The following is a 7,208-nucleotide window of genomic DNA, read 5'->3' on the forward strand; positions in this document are numbered from 1 at the left end:
CAAGATGGCCGCCAACCATGTGTCCTCTGGCTGGCAATGTGCTCTCAGGAAGGTGGAATTTGGAGGACTAACTAGTAGAGTTGGGCCGAACGGTTCGCCTGCGAACGGTTCCATGCAAACTTCCGTGGTTCACGTTCGCGTCCCGCAGACGATCCTTTGCGGAAGTTCGGTTCGCCCCATAATGCACATGGAGGGTCATCTTTGACCCTCTACATCACAGTCAGCAGGCCCAGTGTAGCCAATTAGGCTACACTAGCCCCTGGAGCCCCACCCCCCTTATATAAGGCAGGCAGCGGCGGCCATTACGGTCACTCGTGTGCCTGCATTAGTGAGAGTAGGGCGAGCTGCTGCAGACTGTCTCTCATAGGGAAAGATTAGTTAGGCTTAGCTTGTTCCTGGCTGCATACCTGTTCTGTGAACCCACCACTGCATACCTGTACTGTGAACCCACCACTGCATACCTGTTCAGTGAACCCAACACTGCATACCTGTTCTGTGAACCCACCACTGCATACCTGTACTGTGAACCCAACACTGCATACCTGTTCAGTGAACCCACCACTGCATACCTGTTCAGTGAACCCACCACTGCATACCTTTTCAGTGAACCTGCCACTGCATACCTGTTCTGTGAACCCACCACTGCATACCTGTTCTGTGAACCCACCACTGCATACCTGTTCTGTGAACCCACCACTGCATACCTGTTGTGTTCAGTGAACCTGCCACTGCATACCTGTTCTGTTCAGTGGACCCGCCACTGCATACCTGTTGTGTTCAGTGAACCTGCCACTGCATACCTGTTCTGTGAACCCGCCACTGCATACCTGTTCTGTTCAGTGGACCCGCCACTGTATACCTGTTCTGTTCAGTGAACACGCCACTGTATACCTGTTCAGTGAACCCGCCACTGCATACCTGTTCTGTTCAGTGAACCTGCCACTGCATACCTGTTCTTTGAACCCGCCACTGTATATCTGTACTGTTCAGTGAACCCGCCACTGCATACCTGTTCTGTTCAGTGGACCTGCTACTGTATACCTGTTCTGTTCAGTGAACCCGCCACTGTATACCTGTACTGTTCAGTGAACCCGCCACTGCATACATGTTCTGTTCAGTGAACCTGCCACTGCATACCTGTTCTGTGAACCCGCCACTGTATACCTGTACTGTTCAGTGAACCCGCCAGTGCATACCTGTTGTGTTCAGTGAACCTGCCACTGTATAGCTGTTCTGTTCAGTGAACCCGCCACTGTATACCTGTTCAGTGAACCCGCCACTGCATACCTGTTGTGTTCAGTGAACCCGCCACTGTATACCTGTTCTGTTCAGTGAACCCGCCACTGTATACCGGTTCTGTTCAGTGGAGCCGCTACTGTATACCGGTTCTGTTCAGTGAACCCGCCACTGCATACCTGTTGTGTTCAGTGAACCCGCCACTGTATACCTGTACTGTTCAGTGAACCCGCCACTGCATACCTGTTGTGTTCAGTGAACCTACCACTGTATACCTGTTCTGTTCAGTGAACCTGCCACTGCATACCTGTTCTGTGAACCCGCCACTGTATACCTGTACTGTTCAGTGAACCCGCCACTGCATACCTGTTGTGTTCAGTGAACCTGCCACTGTATACCTGTTCTGTTCAGTGAACCCGCCACTGCATACCTGTTCTGTTCAGTGAACCCGCCACTGTATACCTGTTCTGTTCAGTGAACCCACCGCATCAGTGCGCATACCTGTGCAGTTAAGTGAACCCACCTACCTACAGTGTGATATACCACTCCGTGCATACCCGATATGGACAAAACAGGTAGAGGAAGAGGTAGTGCCAGAGCCAGAGGAAGGCCACCCGGCAGGTCTGCGCGAGGTCGTGTAAATGTAATTTCGTGTGGACCTGGCCCACAGTACAGTGCTCGGAAGAAGGCACGTCCCATCACCTCCCAAGATTGTCAAGACGTGGTTGAGTATTTAGCGACACAGAACACCTCATCTTGCTCAGCCACCAGCGCTACTACTAGCACCACTTACGCTGCATTTGACACTTCGCAAGAATTATTTAGTGTTGAAATCACTGATGCACAGCCATTGTTGTTACAGCCAGATGAATTTTCACCAGCTCATATGTCTGAGTTACGCGGCAACACTATGGATGTAACGTGTAAGGAGGATGAAGGACCTACTGATGGTGCATGTTTGGATTTGTCTGAGGCAAGCGAAGCTGGGCAGGATGATTACGATGATGACGATGATAGGGATCCTCTGTATGTTCCCAATAGAGGAGATGAAGAGGGGGACAGTTCAGAGGGGGAGTCAGAGAGTAGTAGGAGGAGAGAAGTTGCTGAAAGAAGCTGGGGCAGCTCTTCGTCAGAAACAGCTGGTGGCAGTGTCCGGCACCATGTATCGCCACCTATGTACAGCCAGCCAACTTGCCCTTCAGCATCAGCTGCTGAGGTCCCCATAGTGCCCACATCCCAGGGTGGCTCAGCGGTGTGGACATTTTTTAATGTGTGTGCCTCAGATCGGAGCAAAGCCATCTGTTCGCTCTGCCAACAAAAATTGAGCCGTGGAAAGGCCAACACTCACGTAGGGACAAGTGCCTTACAAAGGCACCTGGAGAAAAGGCACAAACAGCAATGGGATGGCCACCTGAGCAAAAGCAGCAGCAGCACACAAAAGAAAAGTCACCCTCCTTCTCCTCTTCCTCCTTCAGGTGCATCATCTGCTTCTGCCGCTTTCTCCCTTCCACCTTCACAGGCACCCTCCTCCACTCCGCCTCTGCCCTTGAGCACTTCCTGCTCCTCTGCCCACAGCAGCAGTCAGGTGTCCGTGAAGGAAATGTTTGAGCGGAAGAAGCCAATTTCGGCCAGTCACCCCCTTGCTCGGCGTCTGACAGCTGGTGTGGCGGAACTGTTAGCTCGCCAGCTGTTACCATACCAGCTGGTGGACTCTGAGGCCTTCCGTAAATTTGTGGCCATCGGAACACCGCAGTGGAAGATGACAGGCCGCACTTATTTTTCGAGAAAGGCCATACCCCAACTGCACCGTGAAGTTGAGAGGCAAGTGGTGTCATCTCTTGCGAAGAGCGTTGGGTCAAGGGTACACCTGACCACGGATGCCTGGTCTGCCAAGCACGGGCAGGGCCGCTACATTACGTACACAGCCCATTGGGTCAACCTGGTGGTGAACGATGGCAAGCAGGGCGCAGCGGACCAAATTGTGACACCTCCACGGCTTGCAGGCAGGCCTCCTGCCACCTCCTCTCCTCCTGCTACATGCTCTTCGCTGTCCTCCTCCTCCTTGGCTGAGTGGCAGTTCTCCTCTCCAGCTACACAGCCCCAGCTCCGCAGGGCCTATGCTGCATGCCAGGTATGACGGTGTCACGCCATCTTAGACATGTCTTGTCTCAAAGCGGAGAGTCACACTGGAGCAGCTCTCCTGGCTGCTCTTAAGAAACAGGTGGATGAGTGGCTGACCCCGCACCACCTGGAGATAGGCAACGTGGTGTGCGACAACGGCAGCAATCTGCTTGCCGCTTTGCATATGGGGAAGCTGACACACATAACCTGCATGGCACATGTCATGAATCTAGTTGTTCAAAGATTTGTGGCAAAGTACCCTGGCTTAGCGGATGTCCTGAAGCAGGCCAGGAAGGTCTGTGGGCATTTGAGGCGGTCTTACACAGCCATGGCACGCTTTGCGGAAATTCAGCGGAAAAACAACATGCCGGTGAGACGCCTCATTTGCGATAGCCCGACTCGCTGGAATTCGACCCTGCTCATGTTCTCCCGCCTGCTAGAACAGAAGCCGTCACCCACTACCTCTACAACTACAGTAGAATGAAACAGTCTGGGAAGATGGGGATGTTCTGGCCCGACAACTGGACACTGATGAAAAATGCATGCAGGCTCATGCGGCCGTTTGAGGAGGTGACCAACCTGGTGAGCCGCAGTGAGGGCACCATCAGCGACTTAATTCCCTACGCTTACTTCTTGGAGTGTGCTGTGCGTAGAGTGGCGGATGAAGCTGTGAATGAGCGTGACCAGGAACCGTTACGGCAGGAACAGGCATGGGACCAATTTTCATCAGACCCAGCTGTTTCCTCAACACCTGCGGCAGCACAGAGGGGGGAGGAGGAGGAAGAAGAGAAGTCGTGTGCAGAACATGAGTCAGACTCAGAGGATGATGAGCAAGGTGTTTCTTTGAGGGAGGAGGAGGAGGAGGGGACGGCGGCAGGAGAACACCCGCAGCAGGCGTCGCCGGGGGCTTGTGCTGCTCAACCTTCCCGTGGTATTGTTCGCGGCTGGGGGGAGGAGGTTGACTTACATGACGTCACTGAGGAAGAGCAAGAGGAGATGGAGGGTACTGGATCCGACTTTGTGCAGATGTCGTCTTTTATGCTGTCCTGCCTGTTGAGGGACCCTCGTATAAAAAACCTCAAGGGGAATGAGCTGTACTGGGTGGCCACACTACTAGACCCTCGGTACAGGTACAAAGTGGCATACCTGTTACCAACTCACCTGAAGGTGGAAAGGATGCAGCACATGCAGAACCAGCTGTCAACTATGCTTTACAATGCCTTTAAGGGTGATGTGACAGCACAATGCCAGCAAGGTACCACTGCCACTAATCCTCCTCCCGTATCCACGCAGTCAAAGACGGGACGCTCCAGCAATCTCATGGTGATGTCGGACATGCGGATGTTCTCTAGTCCAACGCCTCGCCGTAGCCCTTCCGGATCCACCCTTCACCAACGCCTGGAACGGCAGGTAGCCGACTACCTGGCCTTAAGTGTGGATGTAGACACCGCTGTGAACAGCGATGAGGAACCCTTGAACTACTGGTTGCGCAGGCTTGACCTGTGGCCAGAGCTGTCCCAATTTGCCATCCAACTTCTCTCCTGCCCTGCCGCAAGCGTCCTGTCAGAAAGGACCTTCAGCGCAGCTGGAGGCATTGTCACTGAGAAGAGAAGTCGCCTAAGTCACAAAAGTGTTAAGTACCTCACCTTTATCAAAATGAATGAGGCATGGATCCCGGAGGGCTGCTGCTCGCCCCAAGACTAAGTCAGTCCCCGCACACACAGTATCTCTGCCTGCACGCCGTGTGACTGGCTGCCTGGCCTGCCCCAAGAAGACTAAGTCGCTCCCAGTCCCTCCACACAGCATGTCTGCCTGCAGGCCGCTTGACTACCTTCTCCGCCACCACCAACAGGGTCCGGGACTCCAGGCGGGTTGCTGAATTTTTTAGGCCGCTGCTAGCAGCGGCCGCTGTAATAATTTTTCTGGTGCGTGTACATGACTGCCTAATTTTTCTGGCTGCACTGCGGGCAGCTGCAACAACAAAAGAAAAGGCATGTACATGCGCCCATTCCCCTTCGTGATCATTACCTTGCCTTGGTGAAGGGGCTTGCGTATCACAATGAAGCAATGACCGGCGCCTAGATGAGTGTCTCGGGGGGCACACAAAAGATAATAAGGTCGTTGCTTCATTGTGGTCAGACCAAATTTGATCAGCTGGACAGTCACTGTTCTGTCATTCAGCTACATCAGCCAGGCGACCATATGGGCTGTAAAGCCACCAAAACCTGCACTCTCGCCATGGTGCGCACCAGTCCAGCACGGCCATCACTACACAAACAGCTGTTTGCGGTGCGTTACACGGTGAGTTTGTTGTGTCAGTGTGAAGCAGTACCTTAATTACACTACCTGATTGATGTATACACAGGCAAGATGTTTTAAAGCACTTTAGGCCTGTCATTTAGCATTCAATGTGATTTCTGCCCTTAAAACGCTGCTTTGCATCAAATCCAGATTTTTCACGGGGACTTTTGGCGTGTATCCCACTCCGCCATGCCCCCCTCCAGGTGTTAGACCCCTTGAAACATCTTTTCCATCACTTTTGTGGCCAGCATAATTTTTTTTTTTCAAAGTTCGCATCCCCATTGAAGTCTATTGCGGTTCGCGAACTTTAACGCGAACCTAAAATTGGAGGTTCGGCTCAACTCTACTAACTAGCCCGGGCAGCTCATGTACTTTTAATGGTGCTGCTTTCAGAGGCGGGCTTCCAGAGTCGGCCCCCGGGCCGGACTATGGTAATCACATCTGGGCAGGGGCTTTCACAAGCCCCATAACCCTGACATTTCTCTAGACCGACCTACGCGGCCGGCACACAAATAATAATGACATATTCTCGATCCCCAGAACCTACCGATTAATATGATACCTTGGATGCGGGTGTTAGGGCCTATGGTTACCGAGGGGTCCATAACTCCTTAACCGAACGGGCCATCACAATGAATTTCATATCAGCACGATGGCCAGATTTTACCGAATAAGACTATATGAATTTCATAGCTGTGCGATATTCGGTTTTCGTATGCCGACAGGAAATCATACCACCCAGGCTTTCAGATTGGCCATTCATCGGTGCCAAGAAGTCTGGGGGGAACATAGGTTATGAGTAGCCCCCTGCTGGGGAGGGAAGCCTTCTGTGAATAGAGTCCCCAGCTGGTGACTAGAGAGGTAATGAAAGATAAACATTCTAAGCTAATTAACACATCAAAAGACATCCTGCATCTATGTCAGGGCAGAGGAGAAAAACTTGTACTTTTAAAAAACCAGGAATGTCAATTTCTGATTCCTGTAATGGCTGCACAAATTTAGCCAGACAGCGATCAGAAATTGAACTGCGCGGCCCCTTCCAATTCGCCCGCGTTACTCACGGCTGTTCCGTGACACCTCTCTCCTCTCCAAGACTCATGGAAGCGAATCAAATTTCCCACTTCCTCCATAGCCACATTAAGGGGGCAACCTCACTATCTTCACTCACCACCTTTGAAAGGATTTGTCTTCATAAGGGACACCAAAAGGGCCTAATTTCCCAGATATATTCTGTTTTACAATCAAATTCAGGCACCCTAGAGGTCTCCCATCTCTATACAGTATGAAGAAGTAGGAAAAAGCTCTCTCGATCAATATAAACAAGTCTGATTGGGAAGCTATCTGGGAAAATGCTAAGCGCTCATCCATCTGTACACAAATCAAAGAGAATATATACAAACTTTTATCTAGGTGTATCTGACCCCCGAAGTCCTTGCAAATATTTACCACCACGCACCTGATACCTGTTGGAGAGGATGTTCCCACAAAGGTTCCCTTAAACACATTTTTTGGTCCTGCCCAGTAATCACCCCTCCCTGGGAAGAGGTCCG

Source organism: Hyperolius riggenbachi, chromosome 12 (genome assembly GCF_040937935.1).
Source record: "Hyperolius riggenbachi isolate aHypRig1 chromosome 12, aHypRig1.pri, whole genome shotgun sequence".
In the NCBI taxonomy this organism is placed as follows: Eukaryota; Metazoa; Chordata; class Amphibia; order Anura; family Hyperoliidae; genus Hyperolius; species Hyperolius riggenbachi.